The 25,003-nt window shown below is 43.6% G+C and overlaps 1 protein-coding gene across 3 annotated transcripts in view; it reads right to left on the reverse strand.

Annotated features, from left to right (window-relative positions):
- grin2da (glutamate receptor, ionotropic, N-methyl D-aspartate 2D, a) overlaps nucleotides 1-25,003 on the reverse strand; it is a 130,742-nt gene that overhangs the window by 76,417 nt on the left and 29,322 nt on the right. The gene's annotated exons all lie outside the window — the stretch shown is intronic.

A 25,003-nucleotide genomic window follows, 5' to 3' on the forward strand; every position in this document is an offset into this window, starting at 1 on the left:
TGATATCAGATGCATGTTACTGGGATTTATTCTGTTTTGTTTTGCCCTCATGACTCAGTTCCACCTACATCAACTTCAGTAAACGCAGGAGCTGCATTAGCGGTTCATCAGAGCACACAACACAACACCCTGTGCAGATATGTCGCTCTCATCCACAATAATCACCATTTTTCCAGATGCTATTTTTCATGGATATAGCTTAGTGAGGCAGCTTTGTACTGTAGAAATATGACCCCCCTTTATTAATCACCTGAGCTCTGATCGGTTGACTGTCCCTCCCACCACTGGAGTCATCCATCAGTGAACACCAGCCTCATTTGAATCATGCGAGCAACAGTTCAGAGGTCTGTGACCATGCTGATGTGCTACACTAACTGTCCACTGGAGTGTAGCTTATTACTTTCAACTATATGCATTTGGTTGAATGCATTTGGTGTCTTGTATAAATTCACTGTTGGACAGAGGCTTCTTCCAAATGAATATGTAATGCATGTTAATTTAAAGACATAATATGTAAACATTTCTGCATCAAAATGTCTAAAATCGAAAGTTGAAAATCCTCCTGATCTACTCGTCCCTCACCTGTCTTATGAAATAGATGTGCAAAGCATTTTTTCTATTTTACATGCATCCCAAAAGTTTCTAAAAATGTTCAAACCAGGAGAAAACATCAAGTCAAGAGAGTGAATGAAACTTTCAGACATGACCTCGTCTGTTAACATTTTATCAGTAATGGTGGCTGTTTAACAAAGAAGAACAAACTCCCATGATCCCACACTGCTTACATCTTTCTGTTTTGTTTTGATTGAGAGACCTCGAGCAGCTGAAATGACATACTGTGTGTTTAAGCCACTCTTATATGATAATGACGCCCATTTTATTATTTACAAAGTCAAGTGAAGTCTTTCTTTACAGAGGCTGCTAATTTTGACAGCTCTTTTAAAGGTAAGACGAGGTCGGCTAATTATCTCCCTGCTTTGTGTTTAAATCAATAAACTCTCAGAAGAGTTGAACGAAGGCTGAGAGCGGACAGCAGAGGCTGATGTGAGCACGGCTGAAGCTAAAAGAGTTGAGGAGAAGCCGTTGGACGCCGAGCTAAACCGAACCAACCTGATCTAAGTTTAGGCTAATGAAAGAGCTGAGCCTGACAATCTGAGTCTGAAGTGTCCTGCAAAATCCATGCAACACCGTCAGTAACTCTTACTGGCTCATTTCAATTAATTGAAATTATAATGTTTCAACGCACAACCATAATACTTAAATACACCACATTATTATCTAAAATATATACTTTTACTAAAAAGAAATTGTGCCGTTTCAGACAAAAAAACAAATGAGAGAATAAAAAAAGCTCGGGGAAAAAAGGAAATCGGGTAATCAGAGCTGTGGAGGTAGAGCCGAGACCTTCGCTGCAGGGAACGAACATCAGGGGCCGGAGACAAAACACATTTCTGTTGATATGAGTGGAAATCACATCAGGGGTGTAGAGACCGAGAGGTGGGAGAAACAAAGAGCTGAGAGGAGGTGAAGCAGGGAGGGAGAGATGAGATAAAGAGCAGGATTCACTAAAAAGTGTTCTTCCACGTCTTCAGCTGCACTCTGGTGCCACACAACAGCGGGAGGTTTGCAGGAGGAGACGAAATACAAGAGGAGAGACGCTGAAAGAGGGTCGACATCGCAGGACGGATACTTGAGAATACTTTTAAAACCAAGAAAGACAAAAGCAGAGAGAGAGAGAGAGAGAGAGAGAGAGAGCTTTATCTTTGATGTCTTTTAATGAAATATCTACCTTAAAAGCATCGGGACCAAAAAGCACATCAAAGCTTCATAATGAAACCATCCCAGACACAGAGGCGACGGCGCTGAGAGAAAACCTCAACAACATCTCAAATAACACTTAATCAACCGCAATCAGACTTCAAACCTCCTCACACTGCAGAACCCAGCTCAGAAAAAAGAGATAAGCTCCAGTTACTGCGGGGAGTAAGCAGCTAAGAGCACAATTAAAGACTTCTGAAGTACTAATACATCACATTTTCATATCAAAAAAGAAAGATTCATCATTTAGATTCTGTGTCCAAGTGCTCAGATCTTATCCGGAGGTAAATGTAGCGATACCTCAGGGTAAGAACACAAGTGAAGATCATTCAAAGTCTGAAAGTGCAAAAGTATTTATAGTAATATCAATCATTATTATTGATGCATTGTTGTGTCATCACTTTGATGTTGTCGCTGGCAAATGTGGAGATCATTTTATCTACTGTATATACTGCTGGATGGTGTAACTCAAATAATACATCGTATGTATTAAGTAATTATGTAGTAACAAATATCTGAACTCAGCTTCCAAACTGTAGTAAATGGAAGTAAAAGCTTAAAATGGAAATACTTCCAATCCTGTCAGTAAGATAGTTGATTTTCGAGTCTCATTCGAACTTCAGAATTATTATCTTTTTCGAAAAAGGGGCTTAAAGTAAAGTACAAATACCTCTTAGTTGTACCTGACTTCATGGTCCAAACACAGTGAGCATCTCAACACACTCTCTGACAGCTCATCTGTGAAGCGGTCGTTGCGTCGCACCTGGTTTTACACATGAAGAGTTGTGGAATAAGTTGCGTGAAGAATGAAAGAAGAGAGCCGGAGTCAGTGGCTGCGTAGAGACGGTGTGATGGTTCAACTGTCTGTTGCCAACGTAAATGCCACAACGCCAAACTCATCAACCCGACAACTGAAACAAAGACAACATCGCTCAGCTGGAACGTCACGATGACTTGATTTGTTGGCAGGACAAGCGACAAATAACGATCTATACACACGGCTTAATCACAAACCAGTGGAGTTGGTTTGTACGTCTGCAGGTTCATCTCTCAGTCTGTCATTTCACTCTGACTCATATCAAATAAAGGCGGTCAGGGGTTAGAGGGGTGAGCGTGACACTTCTTACACACACCTGTCTCTTTTCTCTACTGGCAACACCCTGTCCATTAATGCACCATTGATTATAAATAAAAATATATTAAAGTTGTCAGACACAGTCCCCTCGTAATGTGTTGGGACAGTGTGCACATCTGCACAACGTACAGTAAAACTATTCTACTGTATTTACCATCATAATCCTTATTGGTCCGGTCATATGTTGGCTTTAAGGTGTGTATCAAATGCAGGATAAATAATAAAGCAGCTTATAGATTATATGCATGCTCCAGTTATCATATTCTGCTTTCTAATCATAAGTACATTAGCTCTTATCCCTGCTACTGTAAATGAAATATGATGTTAAGTATTTTTAAAGGTACATTTCTGTAAGAGGCGTCGAGCAGAAGCTTCTCCTCAGAGTTCAGCTGACGGAGCTGCAGCCGACTGGAGAGTCGCAGTCTTTACTGCACTGTTGATTCACTGTGGCTTCAGCTCCCAGAGGGGGAACCGGTGGGCTCACTCTGAATTTAAAAATAAATGGTCAGCTCACTAATTGGTTGAGAGAAAAAACCTGGCTTTCCTTATAGTATGCTAATGCGGAGGGGAGGACTCACAGCGCCGCTGATGTGCAGGCGGATGTGAACAGTGACTGCTGCTGTCGTTACAACAGTACGATCCAGCAGACATGATGAGGCGGAGAGGCTGAAACTGCAGCACGAACGCAGCATCGACAGGAGAGCTGAACCTGAATTGCTTCCAGGTTGTGTTCATGTACATTTCTACTCTATAATCATACTGCGCGTCTCTCCAGCAACCTCCTGTAATCCAGCGATGGAGCGTTCAGTAGGTAAGCAGTGCGATGATGAACACTACAGCAGCCATTATATCACAGTGTTTCTAATCATCTCGGGCTGCAGCCGAAATAAAAAAACAATCCACCATGTGAGTACAGATGTAGCACAGCATGCAATCCCCCAGAGGCACTCTGACATAAAAGGTACTCGCACCAACTCGTGTCCACCTCCATCGTGGCTGGAAAGTGTTCGGCCTCCCTGGCAGCAGCTTTGTAAGAGGTGACCTGTGACCTGCGCACGCGAGCACCTGATGCTGCCGACATGTGGGAGGTCCCTGAGGACTCCAGAGGCTTTTCTTTCACCTGGCTTCACCTCTGCAGAGAACAGAGAAGTCTCAGCCTCGAGGCTCAGAGCGCCTGCAGGCAGGAGTGTCTCCATCCCTTCGGCCCGGGCAGCGCCAATCTGCAGCTGAGTGCAGGGTTATATCCATCCTATCCTCCCTCGTTTCCTCTCACCTCCTCTACCCTTTTATTCTTCACCCACCCTCTCTGCCTCCCTACCATCTCAAAATCCGTTTGATTTTCCCCAGGCAGAAAGTACAGTTCAGTACGGGAAAGCAGCGAAGCAGAGGCCGACAGTAGCGAAGGAGCTGGAAGAGAAACAGCAGGAGGTGGGGGAGGAGGCGGAGAGAGCAGAGGAGAAGGTGGAGGAGAGAGAGAGAGAGAGACGGTGAGACAGCGAGGGGAGAGATGGTGGCATACAGAGAAGGAGAGAGGCAGAGTGAGCTGCATGGCACAGAAACATGAGCTGCTTCACCGAGAGGGGAGGCTTCAAACAGCTCGACAGCCGCTGCTGCAAGGAAAAACCCAGCAAACACACAGCAGAGAGTGTTGAACAGCCAGCGTCATCACATTAATGCTAAATAACTGGTCATAAACAGACAAGATCACCAGCCAGGAGTCGTTATTGTGCATTGAGAGGTTTTGTGGGACTGAGTTGTTCGTGGTGAGATCACTAACAAAGAGATCATGATGATACTAAATACTAACTTTGGCAAACTCCATCTCAGAGAAGCTGTTACTGTTAAAACAGACGGACGGAGCAGGTGGAGGTGGAGACGGTGTTACAGGGATGGAAAACTCAAGAAAAAGTTGTAGTGTCAACACAAATCACAACATCTGTCCACAATTTGCTTATGTTACCGTAATCAGACATTCAAATATACATATATCCAGTATATTAATGTTTCAGACTCCAGCCTGGGGCATCTGCCTGGCAGAAATATGAAAAACAGACACGTAAGTGGCAGTAAACTTGTTTTTCCTTCCTTCTCATCAGGAGGAGGGAGGTGGTGGTTTGTGGCCACAAAACCTGTATTTTGAACCAAAACATCATCTTTTCCTGAACTAAGTGGTTTATGTCCTTAAACCATAGTTTCAAGTATATCTTTCTCAAGTTTTCAAGTTTTAACACGTCTGTTGTTGGCTGATATTAAATGCACAGTCTCGACTACACGATGCATTTTGTTGCATAAACGGATCGAACGCCGACGTCGCCTCTTATCCAACACAAGCAGCAGCCCTGCTTCTGTGGCAGGAAGCAGCAGGTTTTATGGGAGACTTTAGGAGGTGTTTAATATCGAAGTGTCGTTGTGAACTACGCTTCTTTTTTTGGATATTTTTAATTGAAAGCTGTCAAGTGTTTTTTTCTATTAACCCACCCACCTGTCAACCAAACAATGAGCCCACTTCGTCTGAGTTCCTCGGATCATTTCTATATTATTAACAAGTTTGAAGTTTCTGTCAAGTTCTTCTGCTTTTCTTAAACAAATCATTATTCAAACATGTTTATGAAGGCACTGAATAATGAGCTCTGTCCTGTTATGGTTAGTTTATTCTCACCTTTTCTTTGTTTATGGCAAGAAGTGGTTGTTGACAGTGGACAAGTAAAACTCACCCACTGTCAATGAGAAATGAGTCTATTTCTAGCAGGTTTACCAGAGTTTATAAAACCTAAACACACTTATTTATGTGTAAAATGTCATTAAATCATTTGTTCTTGACAACATGGAGCCGGCTGTTGTTTAAATGTTGGAAGAAATACCCCTTTAATTCATGAATGAAGATTGAATTGACATCAAAATTGCTATCATGTCTGCAGCAGAGTGAAATAAACCCAGCAGTGATGTGGGAGGTTTTAGTTTTATTCAGACGGCACAAAAACACACGATGCGAGCCTAAAAACGAGTCTGTCTCAATTTTAATCAGTTCCCTGCTTTTTTTTTTTCACGGATGGTTTTTCTGGCTGGATTTAGGGACTGTGAGACATCGCTGCAAATTAGAGAGATGTGAGCAGCAATTAAAAAAGGTCTAACTGTTGAAATGCATCACTTGCTGCAGTGTGCAGCAGAAGATGTTTCCCAGAGAAAAAACCTTTTTAGGGATCCACTGCTTCCAGTAACACACGGAGGAGTTTTCACCAGCTGCATAAAGGTCAAAAACCTACTTTTGGCTGCATGATCATTAACTAAACTTGATGTATATTTTTGTGAAAATGTCACAGATTATTACTGTAAACTCCAGCTGCAAACCAGCACTGTAACAGCAGAGAGCGGCGGGAGGGGCGAGCGAGAGAGGAGGATAATACAGGGTGAAAGGGTGAGAGAGAGAGAGTGAAGCAGGAGGGTTAAGAGTGCCTCTGTGGGAGACGCTGCTCTCCGTCTGTATTATACCTGCACAACAGCAGAGCCGAGGCAGAGCCTGATTTAATCAATGAATTCATTACCGGGGCACGTGGCAGCCGTGCATCAAACGGGGGGAGTTCCCTGTGGAATTACTACCTGTTTTATTACTTTATAGAGCGCGAAAGAAGAGAGACGAGAGGAGATGAAAACAGAGATATCAAGAGGAGAGATAAAAGAACAGAGAGAGGCAATAGAGACCGGAGAGAGAGAGAGAGATGGATGGACCGGTTTGGGTTTGAAAAGCAACGATTCAGAGATACAATTGAGGGTAAAACTCAGCTCACCTCAGTTAATCCACCTTTTCATCCGCAGGAATAAAGTTTACTCAGCCCACAGAGTCCCTGGTGCAAAAACCTTGTCACAAAAAACCTCGGATAATGAGGTCTGTGGGAACCTCGGGGTGGTCGCAGCTGGGTGACACATACAGCTGGAAATAACACATCTGACTGGGTCTGAATACTTCTTCTTTCAGTTATGGCCGACTCTCTTCAACACTCTTTTTTTTGAGCAGAGTTGCCAAACACAGATTTTATTTTTGGAAAGCAAGAGTTTAAAAAATGTTTTTAAAAAAAGAGTTTGGTTGAGTCTCCAAATATTATCCCTCTGCAGCAGGAGGGTTGACTTGAACCAGCTTCATACCTTCCTCGATTACAATGAGCTGATCGATATCATATCTAAGGAAATTGATGTTATATAGAAGCAGTGGTGCCCACAGGGGGTGGCCATGGGGGGCACAGCTACCCTGACATGATTGAGTTAAATGAAGTTAAATATTTACTGTCCTTTTAGCTCTTCTCTTTTAGCTAGTGTTTGCCATCTTATAATAAAAATATGTTGTTGAGCATGTAGCATACAGCTGGATTTAAGAGCTTGTTTGCTGAAAACTACTGAAAGCACTGAGATTGAGCCATAACTGCATCATAAAACCAAAACTATGAACTAAAATAGGCTGAAAAACAATATAATGTACGTAATAATCTAAATATCAATTAATCAAGCTTTAAATAACTCTTTGGATTTGGAGTTGGTGGGTGCAGGCCAGCTGATTGGTCAGTCAGTTTCTATTCTCCCTCTCTTGGTGATAAGCCTGTTGTTTCACCTCGCTGCTCTGCCATTGGCCAACTCTCCCCTCCGTTGTGTCTCCTTTCTAACCGATCACACCGAAATGCCCCCTCAGCCTGGAAACTCCGTGTGGAGCCGACAGCAGATACTTCAAAGTAGACACGAGGAGAAAAAAAGCCTGTTGCTTTTTGTCGTGCGAGCAGCAGATTCATCGACATCTTGTGTGGAAAATGAATCGATTCTGCGTCGTGCTCGCTCAGATTATTGGTGATTTCAGAAGACAACAAACAAGACTTGGGCATGATAATTTATTTATTTATTTTGTGCTAGCGCTGATGATGATTAATGACGAGAGCCAGCAACACTGAGCTTGTATGTTGGCAAAACTGTTGGCTGGCCATCATTTTTATTAGCTCTCATTAATGTGATGTGATAAACAGAAACAAATATAAACAAACAGACGAGCGGCGTGGATTCCCTGCAAAAGATTTTAGACATCATACATTCATCTCGTGAGTGCTAAATTATTTTAAAGTACTCAGTTCAGACCAATCAAACCATACAAGACCCTCTGCTCCTAATATAAACAACATTTTTATATGAAAGGGGGAAAAAAACCCAAATATTTCCATTACCTTTTGTAAACAAATTGAAATGTTCTAGCTATGAAGAATCTACTTAAACCGACCGGTAAAGACGAAATGATTAAATAACATTTTCCATTTCTATTAAAAACTCCATAAAAGACTCTCAGCTGCAGCAGAGATACAGAAATCTGGACTATGGACACACGGATAAAAGATCCATCAGGGCAGAGAGGACGGAGAGTGCATGTGTGCATGTGTGTGTGTGTGTGTGTGTGTGCATGTGTGTGTGTGTGTGCCTGAAAGTCTGTCTGATAAGTAGGAGTGTGTACTAATGGTTTACAGTCCTGCTCCTAATAAGCACCAAAGATCTCGCCGGCTGATGTGTGTGTGATTTTCCATCAGTGGAAACATTTCAGCCTCTTTGCCGGCTGCCGCAGGAACGCTTCCTGCGTAACCATGACAACTTCTTCAAAAGGGGGAAGAGAGACGGGAGTCGGAGAGAACATGATACAAAAGAAAGAGAAGCGACGGAGAGAGAAAAGTTAGTTCGATTGATCAAGAAACATTTCACGCTTCTGAGAATGAAAGTCTGGGATTTGTCAGAAATGATCCGCCATCTCTCTCCGTCTTTCTATCCTCTTACCTGTCACTCTATTTTAAATGCAGAGATGCTGCATTAAAGTTAAAGTATTTAGTGTTGAAAGAGAAAATAAAAAGAGAATAAATATACGCAAGATGGGTGCAATCCTCAACAGTGGTCGCCAAGCGAAGACCACTCCTCGTGTCCACATCCTGTAAGTTAAGAGAGATCTCATAATCACCTTTATCTTTATATATTTTAACTGCATTATGCTTTGACTGTGGATACTCAACATCTTATCGAGAAGAAACTGCAGCAGTATGAAATTAAAGACTATCAGACCAGTTCAAATGTGACGTTTGAAAGAAAAGAGCAGATCTCAGGCATGGCCGCTCCTGAGAGCAATCACGGCGTATGAGTGATTTTCCTGTCAAAAGGACGGAGCTTTAAAAAGGCACCGTTAGGCTTGATGACGTGTGAAGGTGTGCTGTTTAACCGTAAGAGACCAGTCTACCAGGCCTCCCTACAAAAATGGAAATGTCATTTGCTTTAACCAGGTTGAACAGAATAAAGAGAATAATGACGGTTTTGGACTTAAGTAAAGGACTACATTATGATTGTGATCCCTGCAAATCTAGTGAGAACAGGTGGTTTTAACTTTGCTGCAGGTCGGCGCCGGCAGTCCAAAAAAAAACTAAAAACAGCACGACCTGGGATTCAGCTGGTGCTAGTCTGAAGGATGGAGTCAACAGCTGCAGTTAAAAAGATCCCAGCAGGTCGTTAGGATACAAAAGTAAAGCAAAGGCAGGTCGAACCTTCGGACGAATTTCTTAGCTTTTCCTGACAAAGATCGATCGCAAACTCAATGTTGTGCTGGTTCGAAAAGTCCGAATGTTTGCGGCTGGAGGCAGAAATCCAGCGGTAAATCCTCGCACAGGACTCTGGACCAAAAGGGGAAATTCAATCATTTATCATCAGAAAAACTAAGCAGCAACAATTTTGATTATCAATTATCAAGAGAAATGCCAAACATTTCATTCCTTCAGCTTCTCCGTTTGCAGATTGTCTCCGTCTGACACCACTGTTGATTAAATATCTTGTGGTTTCTGACTCTTTTGGATTATCTCTCTTATTCATTTTCCATGCACCTCGGGCGTAGGTTAGTGGTGCCCTGAACTCCACTCTGGTTGGATGAAACAAGAGATTTAGAGATTACCTTGGGAAAATAGTGACAGCCAAGTAGAAAATAGCATAAAAAAATGAAACAGTGGTTCCAATGCTACATTTAAAAATGTGAAGGTTTAAAAAATGTCTCCACACCTTTAATTTCCACCTCGCCATGTTAAAAGAAGCAGGATGTCTGGCCTTGGCACTAAACGTCGAGGTACAGAAGGAATCCAGTTAATCCGTATCCATCCACTATGGATATAATTTACCGAGCAGTTCCTGTAGCTGCTTCGCAGTAAACATTTGTTTTGCCAGCAGAAAGCTGTTTTATGTAGGACAGCGACAGCAGGAAGTGATCACTCATTTTATATAACACATAACACAACACCATTTTATCTGCAATTGCCATTAAATATATTAAAATCCTGTAATTACCTCTTTATATAGGGGTCTTTATTGTTAGTTACCTCGTCTGCGAGGTAAACAACTGCACTGTGCCCTGCTGTGGTGTGGAGGACTTCTCACTGTGCGCAGCAGGAAGTCAGATCACAGCTGTAATTATTATTGACAGACCTCTTCATTAAAACAATGTCAGTGTGGTCGGCTCGTCTGGAAAAGAGACGCAGCTGCTACTCTGTGGTAATCCTGACAAAGTAGCTGCGTTTGTGTTTGCTGTAGTATTAAACTTCTTGCTGGTACCATGGTAACCACGCGTGACGCCAAATCAACCAGTACCGAAAGCTTAAGGATTTCAACTTTTGCACAGCTCTGATACAGAGCATTGATTACATTAATGTACATTAAAGTACATTGACAACTAAGAGCACATTGAGCGCTCTGGTACAGTGTCAGCGTCCTGATTTCAGCCGGGAGTTCGTTCCACCACCGTGAGGCCGGGACACTGACGAGCCCTGACAAAGATGACCTACCACAGACCACAGCGTTCAATTCTGATCGCTGACAATTATCGAATTATCTTTCGACTGAAAGGTTTTTTGTAATCGACCTGGAGCCACACAAAGATCTGTGAGTAAACACTGATCGATAGGCTGGGGGACCCCTGCTGCAGAGGCAAATTACAGAACGAAGGAGCACCAACGAGAATAAAGGAGGAGGTCTTGTGGGTTTTCTGTTTGTTGTCGGATTTCTGGACATACAGTACAGCTGACTTTGTGCTGGAACTGCTCTCTTAGATCAGTCTCAAGTCTTCAAGCAGCGACGTTTGCGATCATATGTTAGGAGCACTAAAGGAAAAGGCTGACTTTCCAAATTCAGACCATGTTCGGGGGATCACAAGCATTAAACTGAGAGGGAAATGGCCTCAACAATCCTCTTTCTACTGATCATCGGGAGGCTGGTTCTGTTTCTATAAGAGGTTTTGACAAATTATACTCACAAGATTGTCAATATGGTATTTAAATGTACACTTCTCATATAGCCAGATGCCGAGGTATTTTTTATTCAGTTACTCTCACAATGTTTGATCCATTCGCGGTGGTTGTATACACACTGCTACGATCAATATCTCCGATTCTGGTGAACAGCATGAAGTTTGTTTAGTGTTTAGTACTAGATTTAATAGAACGTCTTGTAAAGGGAAGCTGCTGTGGTTCGATGGCTCGTTGTACAGACTGACTCACTGTTGATTGACTGATTCAACAGGCTGACCGACAGAATAAACAGTACAGCAACATAAAGACAAGACTAAACTACCATTACTGGATAGGATTAAATAGTTTCCCAGTCATTGCGAGGACCTTGCTGTCACATTTCCATTTAAAATAAAGTGAATCCACTGTGTCTGACATCCTCAGATGGGAGCAGATGAAGACCCGTGTGTCAAATCTTGCAGACAACAACAGAGCGTATGTTTATGACAGCAAGGCTGCCAAACGGACGACTGCAGTTCGAGTCACACCAGTGGATATTTTGCTTTTGTGGCGACAAAAGCAGATATTTTCAGCCAAACCATGATGTTCTCCTGAACCTAACCAAGCGTTTTTTGTGTGTGAACCTAACCAGAGCACCAATCACCATCTGCCTCTGTTATCTGCTATAGGGTTATTTACATCCCAACAGTTTGTGTCATAATTGTGATCATTTCTGTCCGATCTGTCTTCTCTTTGAAACGGCCTGTTGGTGTTTTAAACTGCTAGCTGCTGTAAAGTGTGTGAATATAACTCTCCCACTCCATCTCCCTCTCGGCTGCTCTCTCTGTCTGTGTTAGCTTGATGCAGTGGATACAGCCGATTCAGCTTCCATTTTTAAATTTCCCCCATTTTCCTTCATTTATAACGAGGCTAACCCATTAGAGAGTTAGATAAATAGATGGATGAATGAATAAATAAGAGCCCTCTGCAGCGGATAGTCAATGGGCTTCTCGTCAGCACCCCTTCCCGCTCTCCCTGCCTCTCCTCTTATTGACTACGATGATTCATAGTTCATCACTTTCCCGGACGGAGTCGCAGCGACTCTGAGGCCCGTCCTCTGGAAAGGAACGCACCGGCAGAGCCGTCTCTGCTCTAACACTGTGAAGAATAATGTTCGTCTCACATGCTGTCGAACACACACACACACACACACACACACAACGTATGAAAGAGAGAGAGAAAGGCCTTTGGCTGAATCACACAACAGAAATGAAAGGCTTGGAACCACGAACACCAACGGGGGGGAGGGGGCGGTCTGACAGCGATGTAAAGGCTATCATGACTCCTGTGTGACTCATAGATTCTGCAGCGAGGGAGCACAAGTCCGCAGTGTGTTTTAACCGGTCTACATATGGCTCTTTAATATTCATAAATCATTACAAGCTCCATCAGGAGGCATTTTAAGTTGTTGTCAAGAGGACTGTTGGTCTGTCCGAGCCTCAAGTGCTGCATCTTTGAATAGCAAGTCACTGGGGGGAGATCTGAGGAGGCATTTGTTGGAGGACCACGGGGATAGAGGAGCTCAGTCCAGTCGAAGACGTTGTCCCGACTCTGTATTTTCAGGCCCATAGAGCATGAGAGTGTTTATAGATGAGATATTAGCAGCATGTACACATGAAATGTGCAGAAATATTTTAGCAAAACAGTCTTTGAGAATGTTTTATTTGATTGAACCTGATGACTCAAGTTTTGACGATAACTTTGGCGCATTTGCAAAACTTAATAGAAAACAAACTTTACACACCATAAATGTGTATGAGAAAGTCATGTGACCTACAAAAGATGGTGAAACAGTTGTTCTGAAACAAAGGAGGAAAGTATAAATGTCTTTTGGGAACAAGAAACAGCAAACGTGAAGCTACTACTTTAATATAAATGACGCTGTCATTTGCATATTACATTATATGTTTTGTTTTTGTTGTTTTTTTTACTACTTTTTTGAACAAATGAGCAGTGATTCGTTGGAAGCCTTTGTGGGTCAGTTCTGGACCATTAACGGCCACTGATGGACAGTATGTGTCCACAGTGGTCAATAAAAAGGTTGGAGAGCCTTGACCTTCAGTCAGTAATTCTCCTGAGTCATCAAAGGCCAAAACAACAGCAATTGTTGGAAAAGGTTACTCAGAAAAACATTTTCTCCCTCAGAAGATCCGCCAAGAAAGTCCAAGAAAAATGAGTACATACTTCATGATAAACAGGCGTTCTTAAAGATGTTGATGAAGGTTGGCTGTCGAGTCTCTGCGCTCAACACAGCCTGTCCTAACAGCATCCCTGCCTCCAAATAACACACTCTGATCCCTTCAGGCTGTAAACACTGAGGCAGTGGATGTCTCTGTCCAGTCAGAAACATAAACCAAAAATCCACATCTGTTCAGTCGCTCCCTTTTCTGAAGGCAGTAATGGTCAACATGGGTGCAGAAAGAGAAAGAGGGTGTCCATCAGAGAAAACACAAAATGTGTTTTGTTGTTTTCAGTTTTTTGGCCGTTACAGCTCAGAAACTCGATCAATTCAAATGGAGGCACTCTAGTTTTCTACTTGAAGCTCAGTTGGTATTCTCCCTATCGGGGTATGTAATGGTGCACACAACATATTCAAGGACGTCTCGCTGACTACAGAGGTATTGATTGGAGTCATTTTTTAGTCGTCATCATCAACAGCCTTCAGTCTCCATCGCAGGGTTGGAGAGCTGTTCATTGGACACAGAACTGGGGGATATTGATGAGAAAACACACATGCTTTCAAGGGTAACCATTTATCTTTCCATAAACCTCCAAGGATTTCCAGACCTGTGTGAGCTTTCACAGAATAAATGCGCAGCATAAAATGTTGGCATTGAACAGTTCTGCAAACTTCAGGTGTATTAAAATTTGTACACGTGTGAGCTGACTTACATGTCAGGAGGCGGAAGGGATGGTCGGGGCCTAACAGCTAGGCAAGAAGACTGTTAAGCCCGTGGCCACTGGTCAGGTTTTGCATTTAAGTATTTAGAAGTGTGAAACCACGACAAAACAAGGACATTTTGGGTAACCGTCGGGACATCTCTAACCATTTGTATGGTGATAAAACATACTATTTTTGAAAGAGGAGTAAAGGAATCCATCTATGTCAAACCGGGACGACCGTCTTTGAACAGAGGAGGTGGTCTAAGACATTACTAACCCACCTACAAGGAGTTCACTCCCCAGACAGCTTAACAACCATCCACACCTGGGCTCACCTAGCCCTAGCAACCCACATGAAGGCCGGTTGGGTCAACGACCCACCAGTGGCCCTAACGACTCTGTAAGGACACTCCCACACAGAGTTTAAAACCCTGCGACTCCCCTCCAGTTAGTGAGAACTGAAGAAGACTCTTGGATGAGAGGTGAAACGTCTTCAAGAAACTGAGACTGATGACTGAGAACCTTCATCAATTTTTTTTTTTGGGGCAAGTTTTTCCTCACTCGAATCGAGGGTCGAAGGACAGAGGGTGTCGTCTCTGTACAGATTGTAAAGCCCTCTGAGGCAAACTGTGATTTGTGAATTTGGGCTATACAAATAAAATTTGATTTGATTTGATTTGATTTGATCAACAATATTTTTGACAAGACATCGGGACATCTCCAGCTGTATCTGTGGCAACACGACCATGTGTTTTGAGCCTTAACATGACGTTTCTTTAGCTCTAACCAAGTTGTTGAATATGTAAAACTGACTGACTCATTGCCAACATTTATTCTGGTGAAGTTTGACTTTGCTTTGAGAATATGTTTCTTCTGCACACATGATGCATGTGTGTATCTTGTAAGCCCGTGAGAGTTGGGCACTGACGATGCGTGACACTGGAATGAAATCAGTATGATCAAAGATGTGCAGCTCACTGCTGCAGCCCTCACAGTCTTATGAAAGAGGAGGAGGAGGAGGCGCAGAGAGGAAGCTGTGCTCGAGAAATTAAAGGGAGAGAATAGAGAGCAATGATGAAAAAATAAAAAGCGGAGATGTTGAATGAAAGGAATATGCCCTTGGTCTCTGGTCCGTAGCAGAATAATTATTTCATGCTCTGGACTCAAGTAGAGATGGAGGATAGAAAAAAAAAAAAGATTCCTGCTGACAAATAAGAAATTATTCATCCAGCCGGGGCTTTGATTCCTCTGTGGAGCAAAAACGAAAGAATTTGGCTTTTTCAAACAGGATGAAAAAGGTGCAGCGTATCAATGGACGCTCTCAGTTCGGCGTGCTGCTCTCTTATTTTTCTGATTTCGACCTCAAATTCTCTTTTCTCTTGCTCACGCTCTCCTCTCGTCTCTTCACCCCTTAGTTCTGAAATTTCCCTCGAAGTCAACCCACCTCTTTCATCTTTCTCTCACTCGCTCCCCTCCTCTTTGAATCCCCTTGATTTCTCTCTCGCCTCTTTGCCCTCCTCCCTCTATCCGAGTCCATCAATCTCCCTCTTTCTCCGCGTCGTTCGTTTCCGTCTCTCTCCCTCGTCCCGACAGGGTTGTCATGGTGATGTGGGCAGCTTGGCATTACATGTGTTTTCATTAACGCCGTACATGGCCGGGGCCTGCAGGATGCTACAGTGCAGCTCCGTCCTGACGGCGACGTTACAAATGGGAAGAGATGCAGTGAAGAGGGGGAAAGTAGGGATAAAGTGAGTAACAGAGGAGGAGAGGTGGATGCAGGTGAACAGGTGATCGTGAGTGTGTTCAAGTGCATCTCCAGCTGTGACAGCTAACAGGCGAGTAATCTGGAGAGCCTCGGCAGGAGGCACTACAATATTTTGCTGATATCAGCGGCGGAAATCACCTGAGGAGCTGCAACAAAATGTCATTTTGTGATTCGATCTTTCTGAAAGGGATCACAAAGAGGTATGAATGCAATACTTACGACAGAGAGGTAGGAAGGAGGAGCGTACTCATGAAGAAATGTTAAAGCATTCTGTAATCAATATTTCTTTATTAATAATCAGACTACGACACACACACGACAGTTATTTCCAGATTTTGTGGTTCCTCTCAGCTCATCAGAGCGTCTCAGCATCTTTCAGTGTGTTGGTTCTGGTTTCACAGCCATCAACACTTTATTTGGTTCACTCTCATCTCTCTCAGCTGGACCATTTTCAGCCACAGCAGGCGCTGCACACTACCACAGCACCAAACAGCTGAGTGGGAACAGCGGAGCCCCCCCCCCCACATTTACAAATGGTAAATCGAGCCATTCATACGCACTCACACACACCAGGAGCAAGTTGGGGTTCAGTATCTTGGCCAAGGACACTTCGACATGAAGACTGCAGGGGTCGGGAATCAAACCACCGACCCTCCGAGCCACAGCCGCCCTAACATGGTCAAGTTAGCGATAACGAACATGCAGCATCTGGTTACACAATGACTGCTGTCTTCACTAATCATACTTCACACACACATAGTTTAATTTTCACGCCTCGGTGAGACAAACACTCACGCTGTCCTCTCATGGATCGGCTGGTCTGTTACACAACACGAGGCTGGGCAGGTTTGTTCTATCAATACATTGATTAATTCAATAAATAACTGTGTTAAATGCTCCAATCGTATATAAACAAGCCAAACAGCCATCACAAACATATGATTTGCAAAACTTTTTATATCCTCCGAGCAATTACAGCTCACTCTCTCAATAACTTGCTGTCACAGTCCGTCTCGCTCGGTCTTCGGCTCAGGGAGCTGAACAAACCTTCAGACTCAGAGGGGACTCTCTGAAATGGAAGTTAATGTGGCTCTTATGCACAACTGTGCATACAGATGCAAGATTTCAGACTCACATTTGCTTGTTTCGGGGTTATTGACAAAGAATGTTCATTCCCAAATCTAACATCAGAAGCTAAAAAGCCACTAAAGACGTAGAAAAGTAATTTGATGGTAGAGGAGACACATTCCTGTAATTTCTACTTAAGCAGCTCAGGATTTATTGTAATTCCATCTTTCTTTTCAATCCTTCGACTTCCAGCTTACTTTCCGCCAGCAAATACCACCGCGCTACATATTGGTATGCAACCGGAGGCCGAAAATATGATAAATGTCAAAAAGTTTCACGATGTAACCTTTAATAAAATGTCAAGTACAGAGCTGGGTAATAACTCCACATTTTTTAAAATAAATCCAATTACTGGGAAAATAAAAACTAAATGAATTAATGACTGTTAAAATGGCTGTCACTCAGCACAAATTTTTATAATTAGCCCATCAAGTGCTTGAAATACAGCAGGGAGAGGATGGGAGGAATGAATGTCAGTGAGGGAGAAGAGGAAGGAGTGAGGGGGAGACACATGAGGATAACCAGAAGTAAATATATGGAGGGGGTGATTGGAGAGAGGCAGGGAGAAGGAAGGATGTGAGCAGGGATGAAGGGAAGGAAAGAAAGGGAGGAAGAGAGAGCTGAAGAGGAAGCAGCGAAATGAGAAGTGAGACAGACGGAGGAAACAAGAAGTGATGGAGAGGCAGGAGGAGCGGGGAGACAATTAAAGATGGAGGGGAGGAGGGGGAGGACGGGACAAGCAGGGGAGGGTGGAGGGGGAGAGCAGCTATTTCAACATCAAAAAGCATCGAGAGGAATTTAATGTTCCTTTTACAGCTCCATTTGCATGTTTATAAGCAGGAGTGGCAGCTCTTGTATTAGACACACATGCACAAACACACACACACACACACACACACACACACACACACTCATATTAGCACTTCACTCCCATCATCACACTGATGTGACTGCCTTCATTAGCGCTGATAGGACAGGTCGCAGCGAGGATGCAGTAGGGTGTGTGTGTGTGTGTGTGTGTGTGTGTGTGTGTGTGTGTGTGTGTGTGTTTGTGTGTGTGTTTCAGAGTTGACAGCTTTCACGCCGATTGGCAGCAGAAGTCACGGAGACCCGAGGAGATCTGCTCGCCGTCGCTGACAAACTGGTGATTTAAGCATGCGGCAAATGCGGCGAGTCGACTGCACATCAGGAGCGCCTGCTGTCTGCTGTCGGCTGCGAGCAGGTGAATCCAGCGGAGCGCCTCGGCCCCAAGCTGATTAAGTAACGACGCAGGTAATGTGGCTGTTTGTGACGCCGCGTGGAGAAAGGCGTCTTCTTTGCTCTTCCTCCTCCACGGGGGAGGTGACAGAAAAGAGGCAAGCTGTGGAAACGATCGCGCGAAACGAGACGCAGCGATAAAGAGGCAGTCTGACAGTCAAAGTGGAGGGAAGGGATGTTTTTAAAAGACTAATTTGCCTGATGCTTTTACAGAAGTCTAGACTAGTGGACTGGCCTCAGAAAACAGTCAAAATTGAGCACGAGGACAACGTCACACAAAAATAAAAATCTATGCATCTCCTCATCCTCATGTGGATCAACACTCGGGTGAAGTCTCCATCAGTGCGTCGCCAGAAGACGTCGCTTTACTGCAAGTTGAGCCTGTGTCAGCTTTTTTTTTTGCCATCTGTGTCAACACATCAGTCTTATTTAATTGGAAAAGGGGGCCGTTGTGTGTTCGGACCATTGACTGTATATGAAGACAGATGACATGGCTCCTCTTCTAGCCTAAATGTCCCAGAGACAATCGCTGCCATATTGCAGTGATGGCGTCTCTTGAAGCCAGAGTCACAGCAGTGATCAGCGGTTGAAGCTGCGCCAATCGAGTTCCCGCCCAACTCAACCGCTGTCAATCTTGGGATCACATTTCCTTTGTATGACATCAAATAACCAATTAAAACCAAACTTATCAGACAAATTACCACTTTGACACACATCAGTGTGAAAAGAATGACATCATTTTTGGGGAGCTGTCCCTCCATCTTTACAGAAACAGACAAAGTTAGATCCCATGTCCACATAATGTTGTTTTCTGAGCGCCAGCATCTTTGTTCAATCGTTCCCACTGAGGCCTGATGAAAAAGCGCTGCACCCAGCATCTCTTTTCAGAGCGCTACGCATTTTTTGTGCGGCCGTTCCAAGCCCTTTAGAAAAGCGCTGAAGATTTCACCATCGCTCTTTTTTAAGGCAATCAATCACATGTTAGATTGGTTGCCTGGTTTGTCATCCGTCACCCTGGTAACCAAGAAAATGTAATCGCAGCATGTTCTGGCTGTCTGTCTGTCCTGAGCCTTCTCAGACAGACACGGACACAGAGACAGTGAGCAGATTGTGTGTGCACTGAGTGTTGCTGGTGAGTGTTATAGGTTTGTTTTTAGCTGTGTAGTCAGACCACTGTTACCACAGTGTTAACTGATGTCAATCGAACCAACGTGCAGCATTTTTGTCTTTGCTCCCAGTGCTTTTCTGATAGGGATACAACTTTATGTGGCCTTACATTAAGAGGTAAAACTGCGCTGCACTTTCCAGAAAAAAAACATTTTGAATCGATGAGGTTTGGAGTTTCTCTTGTCACATATTACCAAACACTTTTGCTGCAGCAGAAGTAAAGGAAAAACCTCACTAACAACAGATGCTGAGAGTGAACTCAATGCTCATGCACTGAATAAATTGTAGGCTGAGTCAGCGTTGTTTCACTGAACCTTTTAAAAACAGAAAGAAAAAAAACTCAGATGGAAAAATGGCAAATCATTACTTTAATACACACTGTTTGTGGGAGTGTCTCACCCTGAAACTACAGTGGAAGAGAAACCTTTCTCCAGGGATGCTGCACAGGATCACACACACACACACACACACACACACACACACACACACACACCGTCTGAACACAGTCCGTGATCGTAGTCCCTGTTTGGTATTCCCTTGTTGGCATGGTGATGTGATTCCTGTCACCTCGAGAGCAGAGCAGCACACTGCAGAGAGAGCACGATCAATTGATTAAGCTGCCCACATAGTCTATGTCCGTGATGCATCTGTGTCTTATGGTCTTTGATGTATCGGAGTCTATCTGTGTATTGACGTATTTATGCATTCTCATGCCTCTGTGTGTCTCTGAGTGTGTGAACCTGCAGAAATCTTTGACTCCTCCTGTCTCTTTCGATGCCTCCACCTTCCCCTTCCTCCTCCCGTCTTTCTTTTTTCTCCCTGCCTGCCACCGTGCAGTATATGCGTCCGAATCCAATTATCCAATTTACATGCAAAGCGACGCATCAGATGCCTTTGTGACCGCGCTCCCCGGAGGAGCCGAGATGGGAGACAAAGATGGGCAGGAGAGCAGAGCAGAAAGGTAGATGGATGGATGGAAGGAGTGCTAGATGGAGTGAAAGGGGAAGGTGGAGGGGTTGATTTAATAAGTGAGGAGGGGGAAATGACAAATGAAAGAGATGAAGAGTAGAGGAGCGATGGGAGGAGGGGAGATTTGTATATGAATGGAGGAGACGGAGGGAGCGTGAGGGAGGAAATTGATGGAGAATGACAGATTGAAAAGACAAATAACAAGCTAACCGACTGAGCTAATGGGTGATGGAATGAATGTATCAATCACACAGTAAATCAATTAATCAATCAATCAATGGGAGATTCTGAGTACATACAAGTGGGCTTTTCACTGAGGCTAATTATAGAGGTCTTGCAACACAGCGACAAGAAAGAAGCGTGACAATAAGAACATTAGACAAACTCTAAAACATCTGGATTTAATCGATATTCGATGGGAAAGGGTACTATTGGCATTTATTCCCGGGTCAAATGACTCTGAAGTGATCACTTGTGGTACGAATCAGCTCCAGCTCTGATCGGCTGTGATGGAAACATGACATCAGGGTGGACACGCTAATTTTCCGACACCTGTTGAAGCTCTGAATGCCGGCATGTAAATAGTTTTAATCCGTCTCCATTCAGGCTGATGACGGCGTTGAGACATTGACAGGCGACCACGGTAACCCTGCTCCTTTCTAACGTTCCCTGTTTCCCTGTGACGGACATTCATGATGTGAATGTGACACACCGGAAGAAAAACACAACACAAGAACAGACTTGTGACCTGGCAATGAGACAGGAGTCCAGTGCCTGTTGTTAGTCTGCATTCATTTGGGTGTTAGATTGTATTATTTAAAAGAGAAAATGGAGGCACAGCGGACATTTGAGTTCACAAACTCAGTTTCTGGTTCAACATCGATCTGGTTTTGCATAGTTGTCTATGTTTTCCTGTGCAAAGATCGTTACCAACGTTTCAATTAAACATCATCGCCTCTCTTTTTCTTTTTATTTCCCGCCTGACCATTCTGTGTTTCTTTATGCCTGCCAACTTTTCCAATCCGTGACTTACTCATTATGAGTCTAATTGGTCGGACTCAACAATTGACTGTCTTCCTCCAGAGTCTCAGCCCACTTTCAAAGGGTGTAATTCAGATTGTTGCAGAAGCACGACTTCGTACAACAGTCGCATTCACTGTTACTGGTGGCTGCAATCATTCCTTCGTCTTCCAACAAAATCCTCAACTTGTGTGACTCAACCCGCATCGTAGATTAGCAGGGAAATTATTTCCAGGGAATCTAAAAAGTGAATTCCTATAAAAAAAAAAGTGCAACTTTGGAAGAAACCCACTTGCTCTTGCTAACTCAGACTGCTGCAGCCTTGGATTAGCCTCGGCTGGACTTTGAAATACATTTATGCATGGAACAAGGATTTTGTTCCCCATGTCTTACATCGGAGCCATGCCTGAAACCTCACCTCACAGCTAGTATAGGAGAGGGAGAGTGATTAAGAAGAAAAGGGAATGGGATTAGATTTATTGAACTGTGTGAAGTAGTGCAAAGAAAAAAAAAAGAAAAGGCCTCAGATTCTCCGGAGAGAGAGCAGGAGAGGCAACTCAGCAAAATGAAGCCAGGGAAAAAAAAGGATGTGCTTTTATGTGGAAATGTGTAACTAGCAGGCATCTCTGCTTATTATTCATGTTGATCTGACTTGTTTTCTGTATCAGGGCCATAAATTAAACAGCAGTTCACTCAAACACAAAAACATACCCTTGAAAGTTCAGAAAAAGGCCCCTAAAACTAAAATAATGGAGAGAGAAAAACACACTTTAAACAAAATGGTAATTTCTATAATTTATTACTCGTGTGTGCGTACTGCATACTGGACGTAGGAGGCGAGGTTGCTACATGTTTTCTGGAGGCTCGTCACATAATTGGTCGGAGCGGAGGGGGGGGCGGACATTAGAGCGTCCATTACCCTGGGCAGGACCATTAACAAAGCCTTGGCATAATTAGGCAGTAAAGTCAGCCCTCCTTTTTAAAACCCCCAAAGCACACATTACCAAACTCATTGTAAGCCTGCCCTCCCATTGGCTCTTACCAATCTCAATAAATTGTCCTGATTGTTGAGGACACGAGTCATGCAACTTTTACTCGACTCCCGGGGACGCACTTCACGCATGTTTGAGGCGGGAGGCACAACGTGACGGCTGGAGGAGGACAGAGGGACAAAGAGACAGATGTGAGTCTGTCTGCGCCCAGTACAACACACAACACATCGACTGTCAGCTTCAGGTTTAGGTGTCGGCTCTTCAAGAACATTTTGTACTAACGCTCAGCAGCCACACAGGTCAGAATCAGAGAAGGTAAGAGCAGGCGGACGGAGAGAGGCGGCAGCTGACGCCTCAGGAGAGCAGCCTGACAACACGCCGCAGTCAGTTAGGGGCTGAAACACTGGAGACCTCGTTACTCTATTCTCTGGCCGGTACAGCAGAACGACTCAAGCTTTCTACGACTTCATACGCTGAATTCAACAAGCTCCCCAACTGTACTGCATGTGCTCCTGTACGGCATCCTGGGAAATGTTGTAACCGAGAAGAGGACCAAGGGTAACAGTGACATGAATGTGTACTGCACTTAAAACACCGGTGTTGCTAAGATAATGTAAAGGTGCAGTACTACTTTGAACCTAAACCTATCCAGACCATAAGCACAGAGTCGTCACGATATACAATTTAACATCAAACTTCAAGAAACAGAAAAATTGAGAAAAGGAAAGTTTCAATATACATTTGAAGAAATGTTTACTGCCAACATTTATCCTGGTGATTGGCGTTTTAAGGTATGGTTTTCTACGGGTCTATTTTGGATTAAGCCCCAAAATGTCTTACTCACACTGCCATACAACAGAAAAGATCATTTTTATAAGCCGAGAGGGCTTTTTTCCATCTGTTCCTCACAATAAAAGATCATTCATTCGTTCGTTTTATTCATATTTGGAAATGAAGAAATTCATGTGATTGGCAGAAGTAAAAGGCACGACTGAAAGGAAAGCAAACCAAGGTGCTTACCTCATAAAGGAGAGAGAGAGAGAGAGAGAGAGAGAGAGGAAACACGACAGATGGGAAGGTGACAAGCAGACATGTTGATGAGCAACGAGGGAAGGTGTGAAAACACGAGGGAGAGAAAGAAGAAGAGAGACGTTCAGAAGTCCGGATGTAAAGTCCTGACTCTCCTTGATCAATCCTCCAACCTAACAGTGTCTTTCAGTTCCTTATAGAGTCGACTGGTGTTAAAACATTTCACAATGCTGAAGGCGATAATGAGCATTTCATCAACGGAAACTGGCAAAACCTGATTTTGAAATTAGATTTTGGGCACAATAGAATAAAATAAACTTAGTTAAGTGTGATTGCAATTGCTGTTAATACTAATTACCAATTTGCTTTAATGCAATCTCAGGTCTCTGGCGCCCCAACTGATTTACTCTGCTCGGTAAGATGAGTCAGTGTTCTCAGACTGAAACACTGGCAGTCCTGACATTCACAACACAAATTTCACCTATGTTCTTACATGTATATTTAATGTTTACACCAGAAGAATATGGCCGTCAGCTGTTAGCACTGCGGGTTCAAGTGTTGCATGAATATTTAATGCGGTTCAAACTGAAATGCATCATTCTACATAGACAGCAGCACTGTACACACCGAGCGACTGCAGCTAATGAAAGCAAACGCCGTCCTGCTGACACGATATGATACGATACGATACGATACGATACGATACGACACGACACGATACGATACGATACGATACGATACGATACGACACGATACGATACGACACGACACGACACGACACGATACGGTACGATACGATACGATACGATACGATACGATACGACACGATATGATATGACACAATACGATACGATAGGATCATCAAAACATAACAGAAAAGAGGGATTTGGGAGATAAAAAAAATGACCAATGAAGGACAAAGTGACGTGTCTGAACTTTTAGAGAGCTCAGAGGGAGAAGTCAGGTGCTTCTGCTCGTCCTGGATGAGTTTTGGCTGCTGAGGATGACCGCGGTGTGGTTATTAAAAAAAGTGAGACAGAGCAGGCGGTGTGACACTCCTGCACTCCAGATGAGCAGTCGGTCCCCCGAGGGTTTGAGGTGACTGGCTGAGCTTCAGTCTGACTCTCCTCCTCCTCCTCCTCCTCCTCCTCCTCCACGGTCTCTTTCTGCCTTATCTTCTTCCTTCTGCTCCCTTATTCCTCCATCTCCCTCTTTCTCCTCTCTCTCTCCTCACCTTCAACTTTCTTCTCCTCCTCTCCATCTCCTGTTTCTCTCCTTCTTATCCTCAGTTTCCTCTTCCCACCTCTTTCACTCTCCTCTGTTCTGTCTCGTTGGGTTTTTACATTAAGCTTTATCATCTGGGTAAAGAAATAAAATGCAATATTCTAATTAACTGTTAATAATAACATCGTCTTTTCTTCCCTGTCCTACATTCTGCGTCGCCATTCTTCTATGTTTGAGCTAATGCTTCAATCCGGAGAGAGCTACAATATGCAATTTTAAAATACAAATA

This window comes from Pagrus pagrus (genome assembly GCF_965226575.1).
Source record: "Pagrus pagrus genome assembly, chromosome: 17".
Classification (NCBI taxonomy): Eukaryota; Metazoa; Chordata; class Actinopteri; order Spariformes; family Sparidae; genus Pagrus; species Pagrus pagrus.